Genomic DNA, 26,147 nt, shown 5'->3' on the forward strand with positions numbered 1-26,147 from the left:
AGCTTGTTGATGACAATATGATGATTCTGCAGCAGAGCTAGCTGGTGAAGATTAGTAAAATCAACAAAAAAGCGTGTTGAGGAGCAATTGAACACTCCCATTGTACAGACAATGCTAATGGTGAATACATCAAATAAAATTTATGATGTAACTTATGATGATGAATTGTATGATAATGATGAATGGTTCCAGGTGAGGCAATAAAAACAAACATCATATGACGTGATGCTATTTGGTGAGACCAGTGGAAGACAACTTGTTTGTAGTAGCACAGGTTAGTACAAAAGCAAAGGGAGAGGCAAACAAGGAAACCTAGAAAGAGAAAATAGAGACAGATGCAGAAGCAGCAGCTAAGAAAGAAGTGCAACAGGAAAAAGCTCTCATTATAGAGGAGAAGGAACATAACCAATGTGGTTCTCCAAATATTTTTAATTCTAACATTGATTTCCAGTGTGCAGATACACAAAACGATTATGAAGAAGAGTTAAATTTCCTTGAAGCATGGCTTGCAACATCATGCCTTGATAAAATCTACACAGAAGCTGCAAAAATGAATGTTGAATACAACACGCATGATGAAGAAATTAATGAATTTTTCAGGTATTGGAGTCCTGAAGAGATTAAGTTGTATTATTGTCTTATGTTGCAGCATACTGATGATTAAAAGTGCACTACAAAAGATAATATGTGGTAGCAGCCCACATACAAATCAATTTTTGAAGAAGTCCAGGACTTTCTTAGACAACCCGGAAGTATGGAAGACTTGCACCAATAGTTGAAGAAAATGAAATTTGAATCCTACAACAAGAAGGGCATGCTAAAACAATTTTGAGGCTATAGGATCTGGAAAAAGAGAAGAAGAAAAGTTGAGGTCAATTTTTAAATTGTAAAACCTAACTGAGACATAGACCAACAAGTATCTTAATTGATTTTTTTATGTTGTTGTAATTAAGGGGGAGTGTTGAAGAATCTAATTCCAACCACCTGTTAGGTGTCAAAACTATCCCTCAAGTGTCCCAATTCAGTTTTTGTTAAGTCCAGTTTAGTCGAGTTTGACTCCAATCATTTATTAGTGATGTTTCCAATGTAATCTTATTTAAGCGATTTGTAATAGTGAGAAGACAAATTCCTCTACTCCATTTTTTTTCTCTTCAATTTTTGTTAGGGACTGCCAGTAAGAACTTATTGCGGGACAATATTAATGTGGATAATGGAAGGAGATCAAAGGGATAATTAGTAAAAACTCATTGTGTCACAATATTAAAGTGAGGGTCAATTTCCATGATTGTTCCACTCATAAGGATTTATAAAGTTATCGCATGTTTGATATAACCTTTCTTGGGACTCTACGACATTTGGCTAGTCATAAATATAAAGATAATAAAACTCTAATTTTAAAGTTATTGCTTAAGATATTGTGTTTTCTTTTACACTTTGGGAAAAAATCTTAAATAAATGTTTTTAGAGTTTTGAATGATTTATAAATTTATTTAAAGGTTGGAATTGGCCTCATATTCCATATATTTTAAAATGGGTTAGAATTAAGGAATTGGGTAAAAGAAATTAGGTGAGAATTTAGTATTATTTATTAAAATTCAATTTGGAGATGATTTGATTTTATTCAGTAAAATTATTTTTGATAAAAGTTTAATATTAATATAGGTTTTTGGGAATTATTTGTTAATAATTAAATGATGAATGGAAAAGATCAAATATTATAGATCACTTTATCAGTGTTGTTGGAAATTTCCAATAAATCAATTTCAGGTAGATGAAAAATAAAGGAAAAATCGATTTCATTGCTATTTTGAAGAAAGTTGCATGGGAAGATCTCTAGTTTTTCTAATGATATAGGGTAGAATTTTTCTCATTGAGAATAGGACATTTTTTTTATGTAATTTGACATCTATGAACTATTTTAGAGCTAAGAGACCTTTGTGATAGGTTTATAAGAATTATAGTAAAATATAAGTTCTCTCTTTGAATATTTAATGATTATAATTTTTACTCTAAATAGATGAGAGCTAAGATTTTTCTTTTTATTCCTTGGGTTGGAGAGATTTTTATTATAAATTCACAAACATATGTTATGCCAATAGATATGTACAATACATGTTGAAGATTGACACCTAGACCAATTATAGTTTGATTGAGTGGAAATGAAACTAAGAATACGTGTCACGGTTCAAACCATATTGTTACAAAAACCATAGTTTGATTTGGTAGTCATTATAAATTATATAAAAGTTGGGTGTGAAAGTCATAAAGGCTAGATAAGAATAAGGACTAAAAACATAGAAACTAAAATAAATTAGTATTATTGAGCTTACTACTAGTGGCTTTATACAAGGAGCAATCCATATAAATAAACAACCAGACTAGGTTGTGGAGAGTGGCCAAGAGGTCACATTTCTCTGTCACAAAGTGGATTTATCTCCATTCATTGCATTTTTCCATCCATAATTTGATAAATCTTATGGAACTCCTCCATTGGAAGGAGGAGCTCATATCCTCTTTCATTGCTGCTAAATAATACTTTTGCCAATAAATGTTTGACATTTTAGTCCAAACTCACTATATGTAAATATTAATTGCAATGAGCCTTTGGACTACCCAAGTTTAACACCCAATCCTCCACTTCTGCCATAACCTTGGAGTCAGCCAATTCATTCCTTTCATTAACTAGCTCCTACTCATTGTTTGATATTTCATGTTGCACCACCAAAGGGGTGTGCTCATGGTAGTGATTAGCAAAGGCTCGGCCTAGGCTTGACCATGAGAATTGTTTGTTGGATTGCAACCCCAATCTCTCTTCTTGAGAAAGCCTCTCCTTGGGCATTAGGACTGCTTCAGGAAGAACATAGAAGAATCAACAGGATTAGAGGATGAAAAAACATGCAAAATAAGGCATGAGGGACAAATATTATGATTGAGGAGACAATAACAAGAAGCTTGAGTGAGAGGGAGGAAGACAACGAGGGTGTAGATGACTAGAGAGAGACTAGCAAAACTATAATAATCTAACCCGATGTGCCAAGAATTAAACCAAAATATAGAGGTGGTATGAAAATTCACAAAGAGATGGTAAACATGAATGATTCGAAAATTGAAGAGCAAGGGTTTTTTTCCAACCGAATAAATAAAATTGGTTTATTTAAAACTTAGAATATTGGAGGATGATAGTTATCGATGAATGAAAAATGTTCATAAAATCAAAAGAACCAAGACAAAAGTGCCTATACCTTCAACTTGTATAGAAGGGATTACACCACAAGGAAGGTTGTTTCCCTCTTGCTCACTGAAGTTGAAAGTCTTAGCGACATAAATGATGGTGGATAAATAATACCATTCTAACCATACTTTGTATGTTATACCAACTATGTTGGAAATGTCCCCCACATGATTAGCAACCTCCATTTTCATTGTTTTAGAGTGAATTCTTTGGGCCAGTTTAATAGAAAATAGAGAGAGATAAGATAGATTGTGCACCCAACACCAAATCACACTTGATATCTGTATTCATCACGATAGTTTCAAATATATCGGACATATATCTTTGACTTCCACACATCTACATCATGACTACAACTCATACATAGGAAACAACAACTTCTAGATTGATGCTCGAGAACTCTCAATGACAACTCATGACACTTCCCATACCCTCCCTTAATGCTTACATAGAAAAAATTGAAAACACATATACAATAATAATAATAATCTTTGTTTGACTGATCTTCATCAGCACTTACACCCACTTTGAAATCTCGCAAACACTTCTCTTTCTTCACTACCATATATTCGAGTTGTCACTAGATCCATTTAAGACATAACTACTTTAGACCATTTTTGACGTACTTTGTAGAATTTATGCTTCTTGACCCCCCAGACCATGACGGGCCAGTCTTGATACTAAACCATCCTATGGACATACCTCCATCTCTTGAACACATGGTCTTTCGCTATATTCCCTAGTTATATAAGAAGGCAGTTTGGATACTGAATGCCTTCAAAAGTCAATTGTACAAGGTGACCTCCTATAGACAAAATTAAATTAACCCGTAAGCTGATGTTCCTAGCTCCACACGATGCCACCAACTAGTAAGAAATTATACATAATCAAATTAAGAATATGTTCTTGTGTCACCGTATGCATCAAAAACACCAATTTAAAATATGTTAATATGTTCTATAATTGGTTCTTCACTTAATTTTTCACAAAAAAACTATTTTTCAGTAGTTCTTTACATCATTAAAAGAACCTTAAAATAAACCTGAAACATACACCAATATATTTTTCCTACCTCACCAAGCCGAAATCCTGCTTCAAGATCCGCATTTACATCTTTCTTTGACCATTAGTGTTCCACATACTTTCAACCAATCCACCTTCAAAATTGTTGCTGCATCATAAGACCTTGGAAAAGCCTTTTAATTTAATTTAATTCTTTTCTTAACAATATATTAATATTGATATATGGATAGTCGTCCCTTTTTTTTCTCATTAGCCATGAGAGAGTAAAATTTATGATGATGCTGCTCCATTTATATCCCTTCTATGCTTTGTTTGCTACAATTCACAACAGATTCTTGAATAATGGAGCTTCCTGTAACCGCTTCTTCCAACAATCTGTTGTGTAGATATGTGGGAAGCACATTCACGTTAATGTCTATCATGAAACAAATCAGCCGACAAATATATACATGGCAGATCTTACACCTCACGGGCATGCCCTGCTAATCTACACTCGTCCTCTTCTACGAAACGTTCTTTTATCTATAGGAATCAATAGTCCCAATGATTCTCCCATGCAATGACTATGATTCTAAACATCTACTCCTTCGAGTGGCAGCCAACAAAATTTCCCTCACAACAGTGATTTTCAAAGTTCTCACATCCTCTCTCTCAGAGCAATAATCATTTTCTATGTTGGTTATGATCTGCCAGCACATGACAAAAACAGGCGCCTTTCTTTGTTGCTGAACCATTTCACCTCTTTGGACGTTAGTGGAGATCGATAAATCTTCCATTTGACAGAAAATATTCATGCATTGATGAGAATAGATGATGTCTCTGACGTTGGATGTTGGTTGGGGCTGTAAATCCTCGGATCTGATGGAATTTCTTTGATGCCCAAATCACTGCGTTCAATGGCTCTGCAATTCTATCGTCTTCTGCACAAATCTATCTCCCACGACAACAACGATAATGTGGTAGCCCTGATGTGAAGAAGTTGTTGGTCAACATCCTTTACCATTTGCTGCAACATATGGGACTGGGTGTGCTTCTCAACTTCGGTGAATTTGAGTTGGAGGATTTCATTCCAGAAAGAATCCATTACGCCATTTTCTCTGGTTCTATTCACATGGCCATTCTCCCTGGTGTTTGGCTGAGATCTCCTTAATATTAGAAACTTATGAAAATATTGTTCCCATGTTTTATCTTGTAGCACCCTCTGTCCTGGAAACATGTGTACATGGAGGTCTACGCATAGCTCCATGACTGCGATCTATGTCTTCTTATTCCAAGTGGCTCGCGGGCAGAAAGAGATATCTTTTTGAAGACTACCTTCTTTTTGCATACAGATGTAAAAACAAAGTCCAACATAATTTACCATCAAATCCAATCTATCTCAAACAAAGATGACACATAAACATAAAATTTATTTACACAAACACTTCACAATACACAGTCTCCTATCCTATTTATTTATAGAGGAATAATCAATAGAGGAATAAAATTCAATGTTCTCACAACACCAAGATAAAAAATAGAGATAAGATAGATTGTGTGTACAACACCAAATCACATTCGATATTTTTATTTATCACAATAGTTACAAATATATAGAACATAGATCTTTGGCTTTCACACATTTAGATCATGACTACAACTCATACATAAGAAACAACAACTTCTAGATGGACACTTGTGAACTCTCAATGACAACTCATGATAACACCTGGAAACATTACTTCCAATACAATTAACTACTCAAGCATAAAGTAACTCAAGATAAATTCAATGCCAAATCTAAGCACATCCGATGAGGGAGAAAACACCTCACATTGATTAAATTTTATCCTTGCACTACATGCCTTCCTTTGATCCTTACACTACATGCCTTCCTGAAAGTGTTGTGTTAGTGTCGACTTAAATGTATTATAGATCCATGTGGCTCACTCTCATCAAGGATGAGTGAGAAGAAAATTATATATTATTGTTATCCATTTTTAAGGTCATGGTCAATCTAGATCCACGTGGTTGATTTTCGTAGATCCACATGGTTGATTTTCGTCAAGGATGACTGAGAAGAAAATTATATATTATTATTATTAGTTTTTATGGTCATGAAAAAGCTAAACACCAAATTGGTGTATAATACTTCCTTGTTTGTGGGACAAGAGACCCACCTTTGCCCAAGGATTTGAATGATAAGTCTACAAAGGAATACATACTCTACCATGATAAGTCTACAAAGGAATACATACTCTACCATGATAAGTCTACGAAGGCATATATATTCTACCCCTCTAGACTTGAACCCACTCAAATTGTATTTAAAAATTAAATTAAATATATTTGTGAAAATATTTAAAAATTAAATTAAATTAAATAATTATAGAAATATATTTTTGTGTGTATATGAAAATATTTAAAAAAAATTAAATTTATGTAAATTTATTTTCAATGTTGAGATATTAACTTTGTTACGATAAGTTTTTTTTTTTTTTTTTTTTTTTTTTTTTTAAATATAATATGAAGCAATTAATCTATTATAAACTATTATATGAAAACAAATTACGTTCGGAAAATTTATTTCACTCATTTACTAATTTAAATTTAAAATAAGTTTAAATTTAAATATATGTATGAAAATATTTAAAAATTAGATTAAGCATTTACATCGATAAGCTCGAAGGCTATTTAGAGGAAGCAGGATGTGATGGCACGATCTTAGCTGGGATAGTCGTCATCCTTCTTCTTTATGCTGACGATATTGTTCTTTTGGCAAGGTGCCCATCTGATCTTAATAAGCAACTCAGGCTTCTTAAGGATTTCTGCTCTACCATGGGTATGACTATTAACACTGACAAAACAAAAGTTATGATTATCAAATCCAAGAAGGACACTTACGCTAATTTTATGTATGACAATAATAACTTGGAGGAAGTGTATTCTTACAAGTACCTAGGAATTGATATTCATCACAAGCTCAACTGGAACCATAGCATTGAGAAAAGGATTAATGGGGGGTGGAAAGCTTACTTTGGTCTTGAAAATAATTGTAAAATAGCAAACCTTGTAATGTGGGATAAAAAGAAGTTCCTCTTTGAAACTTTAGTCACTCCTGTTATCTTATATGGCTGTGAGGTTTGGGGTTGCAGCATCTCTAGAGAATCATGGAGAAAGATTGAGCAAATCCAGAAGCGTTTTATAACTTATAACCTAAAAATTAAAAGTAATACACCCTATCCTATTCTCCTTATAGAAGCAGGTATTTCCCCTATTGAGAGCCTAGCTATGCTTAGGTTTCTATTGTACAAGCACAAAATCAATAACATAGACGATCATAGACTTCCTAAGCTAGCTTTAAATTCTAGCCAAAACCACCTAAGGCTCAATTGAGGGTGGCATAAAGACACAAGGGCCTGGTTAAACTATTGGGAGATCAACGAAAATGATGCATTACAAAACATAAATAACATTAAAGATATTGTTACTTCTAAGTTCAAAGAAAAAATGTGGTGTGAGAAAGACTTAGCGGCTAAAAGAAAATTAAGTTATTATAAGAAGATCATCAACCCCACCCTAGAAGATCAAAAGTATCTCTCTATTTTAACTAGCTCAAAGAAGAAAATTAATATAGCAAAGATTAGAACGAATTCTCATGAGCTCCATAGTGAAACAGGTCGTTGGGCAGTTCCTAAAATGCCATGGATGGAAAGGATCTGCCATATATGTGAGAATAGGAACATCGAGGATGAAAACCACTTCCTCTTAGAGTGCCCCGCGTATAACCACATTAGATCTTAGTTTCACAATCTTTGTTACAATACTGACCTTCCTAGCCTTTTACAATGTCAAAATTATAGTGAGCTCGGGAGGCTTCTCTCCAAGCTTTTTGAGCATAGGAATAAAATCTTAAATCAAAATAGATAATTTGTTTATATAGGTCCGATAGACCATTATTTGGTCTCAGTGACGTTAACCATCATCATCATCATCATCAAATTGTTTTAAATTTAGAGAAATTGTATTTGTTATAGTATATTTTATTATTATTTTATATAAAAAAAATTAATATGGTATAGTATTATATTATAAAATTAAAATTTTAATAATTTTTATTTATTTAATAAAGTTTAAATTAAATTTATATTAATAATTTAATTAAAAAATATGATTTATATTAATTTTAATTTTTTGTTTTCTATTATAATTATATAAATTAAATGAATGATAAATGATAATAGATATTAGTCCAAAGTATGTATCAAAACATTTATTTTATTAAACATGTCACATTGTTCTGATTAAAAAATTTAAAAAATTAACTAAATTATTATTTTGTTTTAAATAATTATTATTATATATTATAGAAACAATTAATATACCTTTTAAACATATATATTTTAAAAAGCATGTAATAATATTTTTAATATTGCAATGAAACTTTTTACCTTTAAAATAACTCTTATTACATTTTCTATGAAGCTTAAACCTTTACCATTCACTATATAAATATTAATAATTAAATTAAATTTTTGAGAAGAGTATTTTGAAATAAACATGCTTATAAGAATAATTGTTATAATTAAAATGATTTACTTATTACCGACATCTATTTTATTTTATTTTATTTAAAACTAAAAAATATAATTAAAATTTATGAATATAATTGTTATTAAAAATAAAATCAAGTCAGATTAATGTTAAATATAGAGATGGGTAAGTTAAAAAAAAACAAAAACTACAAAATAATATAATAAAGAATTTCTAAAAAGGTTCTTCGCTGGCAAATTAGGAAATTTATAATAATAACATAAATTATTAGTGATCAAATGTTTAACCAATATCAAATTAAGTGTTAATTAGATTATATAGATGATTAAGTGGGAATTATTTTTCATCCTAATTTAAGTTCAAATCTTATTTATGACGAGTGTTCTCATTATTAACTCATCCAAAACCTAATCATTCTCACATTCTGTTAAGTTCCTGGCCATGAAATGAAATGTTTTCAAACAACTTTAACTCAAAGGGTTCGCTTGAAGGGTCCTGTTCAACGTCATTAGCCATTTGGCTAGTTTAATAATGTCTAATAATAATACATTTGATAAATGATTTGATATATGTCATAGCTAAAATTTAAAATATATATATTTATAAAATGTCAATTATCTCACCTCAACGGGCAATTTTAACTCAAACGGTTTGCTTAAAAGGTTCTGTTCAACGTCATTAGCCATTTGGCTAGTTTAATAATGTCTAATTATAATGCCTTTGATAAATTATTTGATATATGTCATAGCCAAAATTTAAAACATATATATTTATAAAATGTCAATTATCTCAACTCATCAAGGTTTACATGAACCACTGAGAAAATGTAGAATTGTAATGGTTATTTATATCTATATAGATATCAACTATAATCTACATCAATTGTAAAAAAAAATATTACATTGTAAATGCTCCTTGATATGAACATATAGAATGGTTGATGACACTGTAATTTATTCATAACCTAATTTAAATAAGGTGATAGAAATATCTATACAAGGAGATTTAAATAAGGTGATAGAAATATCTATACAAGGAGATAGTAATAACTCCTTCAGAGAGAAGAGGTTTAGATGACATCAAGAATTAAGATAATGTAAAGGGCATTCTATTGAAACTAGTTCCTAGTAAACCACTTCCCCTTCTATATGAGTTTGCTTACCTTAAAATGCCAATCATGTTATATTTTTTATTTGATTTATTTATTTTGGTGTAGCAGGGTGTGGGGGCATATTCTTCATTACAATATACGAGACTTGATTCATCATTTATTACTATTTCATTTTAACAACTTGGCTCCACTGTTACTAGGTTCCCTCGTATGAATGATGTGTCTAAGAAAGGTGAAACTTTTGATCATAATAATTCCACATTAAAAATAAGGTAAGGGAAATGAAAGGCAGTTTATTGAGTTGAAAATAGTTTACTTAGATCTTCTTGGTCATGTCGAAAGTAGATTTGAATTGTGGTTCATAGGGTTGATGTAATAACTTTTGACCATAGTTTCAAGTATGAATATTGGATCCAATATGATGATCCCCATCCTTAATGATGTAAATTTTCTCTTCAAAATTTTATACCACAAACTTAATTAACATTCTGGTCAAGCTTATAATTTTGTGGAACTTAATATATTCGCATCACTCTTTATAATTTTCATTAGATAGATATGAAATTCCATGAAGTTGTTGATTATTTATTTAATTCTCTCCATAAACCTAATTGCTTTATTTTGAGCATGAGGAGACTCTTATACCAATGGAAAGGAAGAGATATATCATAGCCCTTTATTTATACTCTATGGATTCCTGTATATAGTTTTACATGATTATATGAGATCAAAGTAACCATAGTTAACTATAAGAAACTAATCTCGTAGTCAAAATTCACTAATGTATATGGCTATTTAAGGAGACTCTAAGATGAGGGTAAGATGAAAAATACCTAATGTGGGGAACATTTTAAATTTAATTAGCTTATGTATGAAAATGATTAATGAATATCTTAGTTTTATCTTATATTTGTGTTTATACATGTGCATGATGTATGGCTAATCCTTGCTAGCTAAGCATCACATGGATGTACGATACAACCCAAAGGCATACAAGGTAATGATTATGGTATAGGTAAAGGTGCATAGGTTTATTTCCCAAACTCAAGGAATGGCCACATAGCCTCTTATTTTTCTTGAAATGTTTATTACAAGAAGGGCAGAGGTGAATAAGATTTCCTACCTCATCTCCAAATAGAAGTAAAATGTTACAATGTAGCAAGAAAAGCCTTCATTTGATTAATGCCTTAGACAAATGGAGAAATTCAATTTTTCCACATCAACAAGATGACTTGGAATGCAAATATTTAGAGTGACAAGGCCCTATCTACTGGTGAGGTCAATAAATTCAAGTTTGTAGTCTAGAAGTAGAGTTTTGCATGAGTTGATTACTAAGATATAGCAATCTAGTTGAGTTATTGTTAGTTGAACATAGTTAATTGAGCTCTAGTCATTAGTTGAGTTAGTTGAAAGTCAGTTTAGTAGTTATGATTGTTTTTAACTTAATGATCTCTTAGTTAACTAGTCAATAAACTAAAAATAAGCCCAACCATGCATAGAATTAAAATTGCCTAGTTGAGTGGATGGAAAAGGAACACTTGTATTTATAATTGTAGATTGTTGAGTGTACATTTCTTTTGCATTGATTAGGTGAGAAATTCCCCTATGATTTGTGTAAGGAAATAGGGAATTCCCATATTATATAGGATCTTAATTCCTGTAGGATTGTGCGACGAAATAGGAGATTGCCTGAGGCCTAAATTGGCTAAGTGTTGGCTAGAGCAGGTCAAGAAGCACGAGAAGAATTTTACAGTGCAATGTGTGCTTCATAGTTGATGAAAGGCATTGTAATTGTCTTCCTTTCTCATATGAATTAATGTAAAGAAGGAGAGGGGTTTTTCCCGTTTGGATTCCCCTATAAAATGATTATGTTCCTTATTTTTTGATGGTTGTATGTTATTGCATGTGTTTCTATCATGTGTTTTTCTTTCCATAGAATAGTAGAAAAAATTTGTGTTGCTTGATTTCAATTCAATTTCATTAGTAATAGAAAATTTATTGCCATTTCCACATGGTATTAGAGCATCAAAAGACTACATAAAAATATTATTGTAGATATTTTCTCAAAGGAATTTTGATTTGTATAGTTTTTTAGTGCAAACTCTCTTCGGTGCAGAAAGTTGTCTTTCAATGGATTGAGGCTAGAATATGCATTGGAGGGAACCTCGAATTTTTGTGCTTGGAAAGACAAGATAGAAGTTGTCCTGGTTAACAATGGAGTATAGGAATATACACAAACTGATATTCCCAAACCAACAACATCACATGCACAAGAAATTTCTCAGTGGAATAAAGACTCAACAAGAGCCAAAAGGATTATTTTAGAGGGTGTTAGAGATCATTTGGTTTCAAACATGCATGGAAAGGAGACTTATTTTGCAATGTGTAAAACTCTCACAGATCTCTTCCAAAGTAGTAGTGATGCCATTAAATTTGCATTAAAGGATAAATTCAGAAAATTCGAATGTAGAAAATAAAACCATTGTTGAGTACCTGTCTAGATTCACTCAGGTTGTAAATGAAATGGAGGAGTAGGAGAAAATGTGCCATCATTTGTACTTGTGAGCTTCATACTCCTTGACATTTTGAAATGCTTAGACAATTATTAGGATTCAAGTATTGGAGGAAATAAGCTACTAGATTGGGAGAAACTTTGGTATGATTTGGTGTAGGAGGAGATCAGAAGAAACAACAAAGATGACATCACATCCATTGTATATTAGGAAGAATAATGTTCTCTGGACGAAAAAGGAAAGAAGGCCAAAGGCATGAAGACCCAAGGTGAGGCAGAATCCATCCAGAATAATAGTAAGAAGAAAGACCTTAGAAAAGTAAAATGTTTTCATTACCATGAATATGGACACTATGCAACCAAGTGTCTGCACAAGAAATCCAGTAAGGAGCCTGCAACAGGAGCATGAGGAGATGCTCTAGCATCTCAATTTGAGTAAGATTTCACCTTCTTTTCTTGCATGGAAAACACAATGAGAGGGACTGAGTGATACCTAGATTATGATGCCTCTTATCATATGACAGGAAACAAATAATTCTTCAATAGCCTAGAGGAGAAGGATCTCCAATTATACATAGAGTTTGGAGATAATGGGACATATGGTACTAAAGGAATTGGTATTATCACCTTTACGAGGGAGTTGGGCTCCCATATTTACTTGAAAAATGTAATGTATGTGCCTAGGCTAGAGAAAAATTTGATTTTTGTAACTGTATTGGAGGTCAAAGGTTATGATGTGGGATTCGGTAAGGCAAAATATTTTTTGAAGCACATTGCTACTAGGCAAGTGAAACAAATTGGAGTTAGAGTGAGAAATATTTACAAGATAGAGGTAGATTTCACCATGCATGCAGTTATACCTCTATGAGTGAGGTGGGAAGATGTAGAGACTTAGTCCTAAAGTCACAACGATTGGCCAGGATCCATAATAGTACATCAACAATTGCAGTATACTCTTCTCATTGATCATTACCCTTGCTACAGGGCCAAAATTATTCAGAAGCAGGAGGATCAGTGTCAGTTGAAGCAATTAGATACTAAGGAATAGAGAGCAGTGTTGACAACAAATCAGGAAGCTTACATTAGTACAAAATGACTAATTAGTTACTAAAAAAATAACTAAAATTTGCATATAAATGACCATTTTTCAGTCGGTGACCAATAGTAGCTAATTTACAGTATCTTATAACGCGACCAAATTTTAGTCATTTTAGCTTAGTCATTAATTGGTTTCCTCAATTTTACCATCTAGTAGTATATTTAGTCATAAATTTTTCATTGGTTTAGTCATTAATTGTCGCAATTAATGACCAAATATATAAAAAAATATATTACTATATGAATCCTCGAGAAAACCAATTAATGACCAAAGAAATATGACCAAAATGTTGGTCATGTTATAAGATACTGTAAATTAACTACTAATAGTCATATATATGCAAATTTTAATCATCATTTAAAACCAATTAATGACCAAAGAAATATGACTAAATTTTAGTCATGTTATAAGATGATGTAAATTAGCTACTAATAGTCATATATATGTAAAATTTAGTCATCATTTAATAATAAAAAATTTATCATTTGCAGTAGTCATTTATCTTCTTTTTTTTGTATTTTCATATTCATTATATAAACGGCTGATTTAGTAGTTTCTATTCATTTCATTTAATTTCATTCATAATCATTATAAATGACTAATTTAGTCATATATTCATTTTATTCGTGTTCATCATTAATTAATATAAACTACTAATTTAGTAGTTTTAGATTGATTTTATGTGTTTATTATTAATCACCATAAATTAACTAATATGATTTTGCGACTAAATTCTAAGAAAATGTCATACAATGTGCATATTTATCTATTATGGTAACACAAAGTTACATATGTTAATTACAAGACTAAATAATATCAAGTGCAAATAAAAATAATTTCAACCATATAAATTTTATTATATAAAATATCAAGTATTACAATATGAGTTTCCAACTTAATATGGGTTGGACTACAATTTACACATGAAATATTGTTTCATTATTTCAAAACATTATCACTGTGTTGCCAAAACATTGCAAGTGAATTTAGCAACTCTAAAGGCTTGACCATCAGTGCCTATGAGTGTGTCTTATGCAAGATATTGGCTCTAAGGGTATCATTAGATAGATTCTCTTCTCTCTCTCATTTTGCATTTGTCGCTCTAGTTTCATTGTTCTCCTCTTTCTTCAATTATTGCTTCTTATCATCAATATTAAGCTCCTCTCCTGAAAATGAAAGAAGATACAATGCAGAGTATAAAACATGAAAGACGATGAATAGTTGAATATAAAATAAAGTACACTATAAAAGATTTATATGACACATACCTCAACATTCGATAGTGACCACTATGTGTCTAGATGACCTGTATAAACAAAGAAAATAGAATGTTACCATACAAAATGGAATTGGAGGGGGATTCATCATGCATGCTAGGATTTTTTATATGTGCACAAATCATATTTCTCACTTCTAATTGTATAAAAACCAAAGAGTATGCACAATGACATGTAGTGACATGTGGGTGTCTATTTGACTCAATGACATGCTTGAATTTTTAACCCATTCCAATCCTACCACAATTAAATTAAGAGAGACAAGGACACAAAAAGGAATATCGATAAATGAAATTAGAGACTTTAGAATGCAACTTAGTTGCACCTGAATGTACCGATAAGTATTTGTAGCTCCCTGGTCACTGATGAGCATTAAATCACACTGTGAAAAATTCCTTGCATTATGATAATCTGGTTGCACCTACAATAATACTCTGTAGTAGTCCCTTGACTTGCCTATAGATATAATTTAAGAAACAATCCTACCCCTGCAATTCTTCCGTATATGGATCATCTTTGTCCCCCCCCTATTGATAGTTATTTTTCAAGGAAACAAAATAGAACTCTCCAATTGCATCATCACCTTTCAAAACAATGATTGAGTATTTCCAGGTGATTGTTGAACGAGTCTCTACTCAAGTCCATGAAATCCTTGATTTGTCTCCATCACAAAAACCTCTTTTCGTAATGAAATTATAAATACCACATCTACATTCCTCGTCCCCAACATACCAATTATTTACAGTGGAATATTTTATCATTTCTCCCTTGGTGCAATAGAGATCCACTATTGTGGCATGGAGATGATTGGTGTCATAAAATGGTATAATTCATCCTTCAATATATGTCACAGAACTCCTCTCACCTCAGAGAACTCCTCTCATCTACAAAATTAAGTGTCCTCTCAAAATCCATGGTATCCGTCTCATTCATCCCAAAATAAGTGGATATTTCCATGGGTGACAAAGTGCGCTCGGAGATTTAATAGAAGGAGCTATCACTAAAGAAATAAAAATACAATGTAGCCTAATAGTTATCAGTAGGATTAACAACCCTACCAAGCTACTTCCTAACTAGATAAAGATACTCCTAAATTACCTCTTATAAAGAACAAAATATAACCTCAACTACCTATAGAGTCTACCTATGCATGGTAGCAATGAAAACACTGTCTAAAGCAACATCTACAACAACGTTTGTCAATCTGTTCTTTTAGTCAAGGGCATGCCCAACTTTTGAAAAGTATCAAGCAGGCCAGGGTCCACCTCATCCATGCTCCTGTTCTTCTTCTACTCTCTATGTTTAGGTTCATAATAATACCAAAGGTCTTCGAAATTGATGGGCAGCTAAAAGTTATCATACCATTGAGTTCTTCCATTTTTAGTCAGTGTCTGTAAGAATTGAATCTAAATTGCAAAAGTCGTTCAAGTTCCTTGTTTTTAGCTGAAAGTAACCTAATATTTGGAGATTTGTGAGGTTTAATGGATCTACGAATATTCTACTTAAAATATAGTAACATGGTTTAAAACTGTAGGCACTGAGATCGAAATCTAAGGATGAAACAGAAAAGATTTTATGTTCATGATTACAAGAAATTTTAATTTCATGTAACAAAATTTGAGGAACGTCTAGCATTTGCATCCTACTAGAAACTTTTCTTTCATCACTTAGCCCTTTTAATTCGGGCATGGTAGAGTCCATTACACAAACAATCAACCACTAAAAAAATGGTGAAAATAAAAAATAAAATTCATGCATTCTTACCCTAGAAAAATTAGGGAGGAGCGAACTGATCTGTACAATAAGGACATGCAAAATGCTTTTGTCAATTGTATTTTGATGAATTGTTTGCCACAATCAATATCTGCATTATCATAATCATTAAACCCTTTGTACAATAAGGACATGCAAAATTCATACTTATGCATTGTCTTTTGATGAATTGTTGGCCACAATCAAGATCTAGATTATCATAATCATTAAACTCTCAACTCTAGATAAAATTTATGATTTGATCATATAAACCCTCAAAATTATCTACCCATAAGAACAAAAATTCTCTTTAGTAAAAAGGAAGAATAGAGTCCAAATTCATACCCATGTACAAATTACCAAAATATCATAATCATTAAACCCTCAACTCTAGATAAAATTTATGCTTTGATCATATAAACCCTCGAAATTATTTACCCATAAGAACAAAGATACTCTTTAGCAAAAAAGGAAGAACATAATTCAAATTCATACCCATATACAAATTACCAAAATATCATAATCATTAAACCCTCAACTCTAGATAAAATTTATGCTTTGATCATATAAACCCTCGAAATTATTTACCCATAAGAACAAAAATCCTCCTTAGTAAAAAGGAAGAATAGATTCCAAATTCATACCCATGTACAAATTACCAAAATATCCATGCCCAATGACCTTTCCCTTATCATAATCATTAAACCCTCAACTCTACATAAAATTTATGCTTTGATCATATAAACCCTCAAAATTATTTACCCATACAAACAAAAATCCTCTTTTATAAAAAGGAAGAGCAGAGTCCAAATTCATACTCATGTACAAATTACCAAAATATCATAATCATTAAACCCTCAACTCTACATAAAGTTTATTCTTTGATCATATAAACCCTCGAAATTGTTTACCCATAAGAACAAAAATCCTCTTTAGTAAAAAGGAAGAACAGAATCCAAATTCATACCCATGTACAAATTACCAAAATATCCGTGCCCAATGACCTTTCCCTTATCATAATCATTAAACCCTCAAAGCTATATAAAATTTATGCTTCGATCATATAAACCCTTGAAATTATTTACCCATACAAAAAAAAATCCTCTTTGGTAAAAAGGAAGAATAGAGTCCAAATTCATACCCATGTACAAATTACCAATCCACACCTAGTGACCTTGCCCTTCCTCCATCTAATCGTTGATGTTCTCCTAAGGTGTTTCCCATGAAAACTCCATCTCGGGTTTGAATCCCATGAAATCCATAGATCACATTGATGGTCTTCCTTCTTTTGGAATTTCCACATAGATATAGACAATACAATGCTACAATGTGATGTTGTAATTTGTGAATATTTTATTTGAACCCAGCACTAAGATGGAAATGAAAAAGAAAATAAATTTTTATAATAGAAAAAATTAAAAGAAATATTTATAATATAAAATAAAATATATAAATTGCAGTTGGGTTAAATGATTTATTTTTAATAAGAATTTGTTATTTTTTTTTCTAAGACACTAAATTAAAAAATAAGAAGAAGAAATTAAAAATGATATTGGGATGTGTGTAAACATTTAAATATGACCTCAATTAATAATAAAGAGTTAAAGTAATAAAAATAATAAAATTTAATTTGTTGTATTTTGATTTTGTTATTAACTTGTAAATAGGCTTTATTACAATACCATGGATCGATACCATGGCTCATCAATACTACAAGTCCAAAAACATAACTTATTTCAGAACCAAAATATTCACCCCCACATTATGGTAGATATTATTAACTTGTAAAAAATAGCATTTTATACACTACCATGGGTCAATACCATGGATTACCAATACCCAAAAAACATAAATTTATAACAATACCACATGCCCAAATACATAAATTATTTTACAATCAAATATTTTATAAAAATATGACAAGATTGTTAACCATGATATTCACCCTCACTTTACCATGGATATTAACTTGTAAATCCACTTTGTTACAATACCATGGGTTAATACCATGGCTTATCAATACCACATGCCAAAAACCATAACTTATTTCATAGTAAAAATATTTTATTTTAATTTAATTTTACAAACATTTTTTTAACATAATCTAAAAGGGAAAACATTACAATTTGAGATATATCTAAACCCTCTATCCTCACAATTGCTAAAAATATTCCTATAGAAATTGAAATATGTTTTTAATAAAATTAAGCTAAGATGGATCTATGCTAGTTCTTGATATATATATATATATATATATATATATATATATATATATATATATATATATATAAAGAACCGACATCAATCCATCATAGCTAGGGATCCAAGGGATGAGAGCAAGCAAATTGACTAACTATAATAGATTAAATATATAATGCATGATTTTTTAAAGTTTTTCATTATTTTATTTTTGTTGACATGATTGATCCAATATATAGGTTTATCATTTTAGAACCAATTAAAATTTTCTAATTTAAATAATTTCTTAACCACAATACAATGTGATCAAATTTAAGAGAGAGTTGGGGAGGGGGTGGAGAGAGGGAGCGAGATGGTGAAAAATTTGGAGGATAGAAAGAGAGAAAGAGAGAGTGATGGGGGAGAGAGAGAGTGAGGTGGGAGAGAGGGAGCGAGAGGAAGGAAGAGAGAGGAGATAGAGGAGAGAGAGAGAGAGATGGAGTTGGAGTGAGAGAGAGAGTGAGGAAAGAACAAATACATAGAGAGATAGAGGTGGAGTGAGAGAGGAGTGAGAAGGGAGAGATGGAGAGAGAGTGAGGGAGAGAGGAGAGGAGGGAAGAGAAAGAAGAGGAGAGGATAGAGATAGCGAAATAAGGGGAAGGGAGAGAGATGGAGAAGGACATGGAAGGGGGAGATAGTGCAAGAGTTGGATGGAAGAGAGAGAGAGAGAGAGTGATTTGGGGGGGAGAGATAGAGGGAGGTGGGAGATAAGGGATAGAGAGAAAGGAAGATAGAGATGAGGAGAGAGAGATGGAATTGGAGGGGGTAGGAGAGGGAGGGAACTAGAAAAACATAGAGGGATAAAGGTGGAGAGAGAGAGTGGGTGAGAAGGGATTCATGGAGAGAGAATGAGGGAGAGAGGAGAGTGGGAGGGAATAGAGAGAAGGATATAGGTAGATAGGGAGAGAAGGGGAAGAGAGAGATAGATAGAGAAGGGGAGTAGAGGGAGAGAGAGTGTGTGTATGTTTGGGGGGTGAGATAGAGAGAGGGAATAACAAAGAGACACAAATACAAATATAGATATTATATAGTATTATATAACCAACCTAGATTCATATTAACCCTATAATTATCAAGTGCCGAGAGGGATCCAATCTCTCAAGGTGAAAACATTTCCTGAAGTTTTGCACTAGGAAAAAACGTTTGCACCTCGAGAGATTGGACCCTACTTAACACTTGATAGATCCAGGGTTAATATGGATGTAGGTTGGTTAATATGAAATTAAAGTAGTTTTTATTTGATATTATAGTCTTAAAAATTAGAATTTCCCTTTAAATTATTTCAAATTAGAACTAGATCCAATTAGATTCAATGAATAGATTTAAAAAAAAAAAAAAAAAAACATAAAATAATTTTTTTATTAAAAAATATATTTTTAAAATTACAAATTATTAGAGATACATAGTGCAAAGTTGGCTCACCTATACACCATGTGAGTATGAAGAAGTTTGTAAGGAAGGATAACCTTTCAACCAATCTTTAACAACCTTTCAATCCCCTATCACTTGTAAGTTTAGATATCTTGACACAAATAAGATGACTAACATAAAAAATTGATTCATATTATTGTAGTACTTGTTAGGTAGTTGTATTTTTGTTTTTAGACTAAATTAGTCATTCATGTTAGTCATTTTTAGTTGTATTACTTATTATCTAGTCACATATTTTAACCCGTGACTAAATTAGTGATTTATGTTAGTCATTTTTAGTTCGGTCACTTAAGATTGCTCATTTTTGGTAGTATTTCACTTGGAAAAGATGTGGTGACTAGCATTTTTAGTCATGTAGTCACTAATTGCTCATTTTATACTAGTGTTAGTAGGAGAGTCAGCAGCCATGCAGATTTCCTAGTAGACAGTGCACAGATAAGTAGTAGTCAAATTCTCAGGAGATAGTTGTAGTTCAGAGACATAGTTGATTTAGTATTTTGGATGCTTATAAGTTATAGTTGTTGCAATAGCAACAAAAAAAGGTGAGGGGAAGAATTATTTGTGCCATATTACCTTTGACAGTGGCTAGATTAAAGTTGTGCATAACCCTTTTCTTCCTAAGAGGGAGTACTAGAATGTAGCAGGAAAGTGTTTCATTTGACTAGTGCCTTACTCAAATGGAGAAATTAGATTTTCTACATCAACATGATTACGTAGATAGTAGTTAGCTAGAGTGACATGGCCTCGTCTACTAATTAAGTAAGTAAATTCAAGTTTGTAGGCTAGAAGTAGAGTTATGCATGAGTTGATTGCTAAGATCTAGCAATCTAGTTGATTTATTGTTAGTTGAACTCAGTTAACTAAGTTGTAGTCATTAATTGAGTCAATTGAAGGTCGATTGAGTAGTTATGGTTGTTATTAACTTACTGATTTCTCAGTTAACTAGTTGATTAACTAAAAATAGACCCAGTCATGCATGGAGTTTGAATTTCCTATTTGAGTGCATAGAAAAGACACTTTTGTGTTTATAATTGTATATGGTTGAGTGTATAGTTATTTTGCACTATGTTGGTGATCAATTCCCCTTATATTTGTGCAAGGAAATAGGGAATTTACGTATTGTTTAGGAACTTAATTCCTCCAGGATTGTGCAAGGAAATCTGAGGTTAGTTGTAGCTTGAATTGGCTAAGTGTTAGCCAAAGCAGGTCAAGAAGCACGTGAAAAGTTTTACAGTGTAGGGTGTGCTTTAGAGTTGGGGAGAGACATTGTAATTGTTTCCCTTTCTCATCTAAATTAATGTAAATCAGTGGAGGGGTTTTTCCCAGTTTGGTTCCTATGTAAAGACATTATTTTGCTTTTGTTTTGATGTTTGCATGTTATTGCATGTGTTTCTATCGTGTGGTTTTCTTTTCGCAGAATAGTAAAAGAAATTTGTGTCTCTTGATTTCAGTTCGATTTCATTAGGAGTAGCAAATTTCTTAACATTTCTACATTAAAAGTGTCTCATAGGATGTCTGGGATGAAAATGATAGATTTACGTTAATATCTAATTAGTTTTATCCTCTATGTCAAATTTATCACAAATTATTCAATATTAATCCCATCTAGCATTTAGTATTGAAAGTGAAAACATTTCTTTATATGATGTGACACAAAATATTTATGGCAATGTAGCTTCTAGTGAAGGAACTTAACTGGATCTTTTTGTGATAACCCAACTGAATCATACATTTATCTTATTTTTATGTGATTTATTATCTAATTTTTTAATATTTTATTAATGAATATAAATATATTTTTAATATAAAAAATGGATTGAATGACATTCCTATAGCTTTGTGTTATTTTGGCATTATTGAAAGGATAGTTTATGAAAAGTAGCATGCTATAAAGTTATATTGCGCATTAATATTTATGTACATTAAGATATGTTTGCATTGGCTCTCCAATTGGGCATTTTGGTGAGGTATATTTTGAAATTTGTTTATTTCATAATATTATTCATATAAATATCCATGGGTGACAAAGATTGTACTGATATTTTCCATTGAAATGTCTAGACATAATACTACAATGACAAGCACTAATATAACAACTAAATTGAAATACAATATGCATACTAGATATAATATCAATAAAATAAATAGTGACAACATTTTTTAAACATAAGAAACAATAATTGTAAATATTCATCCAATGTAAATAATTTAATTAGAAACTTTTTCCTAACAACTTTTTTCAATAAGGAATTATTTGCAGGGTTAGTACACCTTTCCAATAACAAGATTATGATTTACCTGTGTTAAAATAGAATTTGAATACAATATTTACCTTCCTTCATAAAATCTATGATAAATTTCACATTCTTAAAATTTTGCTCGCTTACATGTAGACATATGCACAAAAGAGTAAGATTATGGCTATGGTTCAAGAAATGATTCACACTAACATAATTAGACCTCACCAAAGTGTTTCCTCTTCATCTAATGATGAAGGGTTACAAAAATGAAATATCATGGCATGTGTGTCTCGGTTATAGAGAGAACAACAAAATGACCATTAAAAATAAGTCTCCTATTTCCATCATTCATGAATTATTAATTAATTGCAAGGAACATTTTTATTTACTAAGTTGGATCTTTGTTTTTGGAATCATCAAATAAAAATTAGGAGGGATGAGATATCCAAAGAAATATATAGACAGATTAAGGTCATTCAAGGCTTTTGGTGATGTCATTTGGCCTTACTAATGCATCTTCCACATTTAAGACCTTAATAAGTTCCATTTGGAAAGGTTTCATTGGATTTTTTTTTAAAGTGTTTTAAATGATATTTTAATCTACATAAAAACTTAGAAAGATCATGAAAAACATGTTAACATGGTATTAATACTATTAGAAAAGCAATAAATATATGTGAATACTTTCGAGTGTTCATTTTGAGATAAAAAAGTAGAATATTTGGGTGATATTATATCTCATGAAAGTGTCAAAATAGACTTTAACATTATTAAAGATATGATGGAATGTCCAATTCTCAATACATTGAAGATTCTTAAAGGATTCTTAGGAGTTATGGGATATTATGATGAATTCTTCATGAATTATACTCAAATAGTATCACCTCCAACAATATTATTAACCTCCAACAATATTATTAAACCCGAAAGGAATTTATCAGACTCATTAAGAAACCAAATATTTTGAAAAACATAGGGATGCTACATGTAAATCTCCTAACCTTTCTAAGTTTGATTTCAAAAAGTACTTTATTATGCAATTTATGCCTTTGGAAATAACATTAACACAATTTAAATGAAAGAAGGAAGGCCCATTTCCTTTGAATGCAACTAGGTTAAATGAAGTAACTTACTAATAAATATTTAGGGAAACTTGGAAGTGTTGATCATATTACGTGTAATTATGAAATGGTGTATTTACGTGATAGGAAGAGTTAATTTGAGGTCCCTACTAGAATAATTATTAACAAAAAAAATAAAAAGAAGAATGGGCTACAAGGATGCTACGATCTGAATTTGAAAATATATAAAAAAGGAAAAGAAGATGAAGTGGTAGACGCAATTTGAAAAAAAGAAAAGAAATAAGGGGCTTATTGTGTTGTTTTTTTATTCCACGATATAATTAGATTAAGTAGTCAAGGACGATAGTAAGATTAGGAAGCATGAAATATCATTTAAAAACTGCAAGAAAGCCAATAAAATCAGATAAATTTGTGTGAAATAATTATTAATTTTGGTCACTTAGGAAGCATGAAATATCATTTAAAAACTGCAAGAAAGCCAATAAAATCAGATAAATTTGTGTGAAATAATTATTAATTTTGGTCACTTATATTTATGTATAGTTATCAACTCAAGCACGAGTTCCTTTTGGAATTGAAAAATTATCTTATAGGAGGAAATTTAGGGTTGTAAAACTTAGCCAACGATTAATAAATATTTTTTCTAGGAAGGTCTTAAAAATGATATTCAAATGTTTGTGGATAAATGTTGATAAATGTTTTGTTTCCAATAAAATAAGGAATAGAAAATGAAGATTTTATGTATTTTAAAACCATTATTTATATGAAAGGAACATTGGAAACATACTTTAATAGGTTTTATTATAGTCTTAGTCAAGTTGAAAGGAAATAATGTCATCATTGTAGTGGTGGTTTGACTCACATAGTATGCTCACCTTTTCTCTATTTCATGTCTTTTTAAAGGAAGTAAAATTGATACAATATTAATTGAAATAGTTCAAAAGCTACATGGAAAATAGTATTAGTGATAAAGATTTAATTCTCACTAGTAATTTTTGGATTAAATAATTTTATTGTTTACATAATTAATTTTCTCATACGTCTTCTTAACACCCTCAATTTTATGGGAAAAATAATATAGTAAATACATGATTAAAATGATCTCTCCATTTATTCGCATATGATAAATAGACATAAAGGGTTTTTCTTGGAAGAATGATGATATAGTACATGGATAAAGAAACTATGAAATTGAGAAATGACTAATTACATATTGAAGTGGAAGAACATACCAAGATAATTCGGTACATGGGAAGATGTTATCATTATGAAGAAAACCTATAGGTAATCAATTGTTAATGTAAACACTTGTTTAAAGTGGAGGGGAATGTTACATGCCCTAAATATTAAATTATTATGTTTCTATTTTCATGTTATTATGTTCATTAGTGGTTAGATATACACTTTTGATTTTAATTTCACTCTTTATCTCTTACATATACGATGAAGAACTTTTTTTAGAAAGAATCCCATATCGAACAATTCTTATGTTGTAAAAGATGGGTGTTCCCTCAAATAGGTTTCTCATTAACTCTTCTTTATCACTCTCAAGGTGTGGAGTTATTTATATTTATGTAATTTTATTTGCATGTTTTTGTTCACAACAAAGAACATTTGAAAGAAAAAGAAAAAAGTTGTCCATACACAGAGCATGGCTTGAGTCTATATTCATTTTAAAAAAAAGATAAGTAAATATCTAGGATACCATCCATAGGTTGAGGATACTCTTACTAGATAGTTGGATTAGCCTTTCCCTAGAAAATAGTGATAACTTATCCCTAGCAAATTTCCATTATCTCATGTTTCCTTCGTAAATCTAACTAGGTGGTTCAAGGGGTAAACCAAAAATTCTTTCTAACTCGTTAGAATGGGGTACATAATTCCCCTTGTTCGAATTGGGTGTTGATGACATTGTGATCTATAGAGATTTGTTATGATATTATGTGCCTTCACATGTATGACCAATAATAATTTAGGAATGGATGGAGAATTCCATCATCAATTTTTATTTAGCACCCTATTTTAATAATGGTTGTTTCATTGGCAAGAGAATTAAAATTATAGTTGTGCTATCTTAAATTTTGAAAAATGGGATAATTCTTGCAAATTATGGAGTTCCTTTTGAGTGTGAGCTAGGATAGATGTAATCTTACTAATAGAGGTGGTTGATTTTGATAGAATTAATTTTATGGTTGTGCTTTAGTTTATAATGATTTTCAATGTTATTGGTCACCATTCACTTGCTTGAAAAAAACATAAAATGTCGTCAATATTTAAACCATAGAAACATTAGAAAATCTCACCATTCCTCAGAATACTAATAATAAAATATTTGAAGATATTCTTTTAAATATTCAAATTTAATAAGATGTTTAAGGATATATATTTTTAAATATTCAAGTTTAAAATGTTTTTGTGTAGATTTTAAGAAAATGTTGAGGATTTTTAAAATAAACTACTTTTATCTTAGAAAAAAATTGAAAAAAAGAAACATTTAAAATAAAAAATAAAGATTAGTACCTAAAATTTTCTTCGTCCATAAGAAATAACAATAATGTAACAATGTGGGACATATAAAACAATATTTATTATTTAAATAACTATCCATGCTATCATT

This window comes from Pinus tabuliformis, chromosome 5_2 (genome assembly GCF_031772625.1).
Source record: "Pinus tabuliformis cultivar Carrire ecotype Pingquan chromosome 5_2, CPIR1, whole genome shotgun sequence".
Classification (NCBI taxonomy): Eukaryota; Viridiplantae; Streptophyta; class Pinopsida; order Pinales; family Pinaceae; genus Pinus; species Pinus tabuliformis.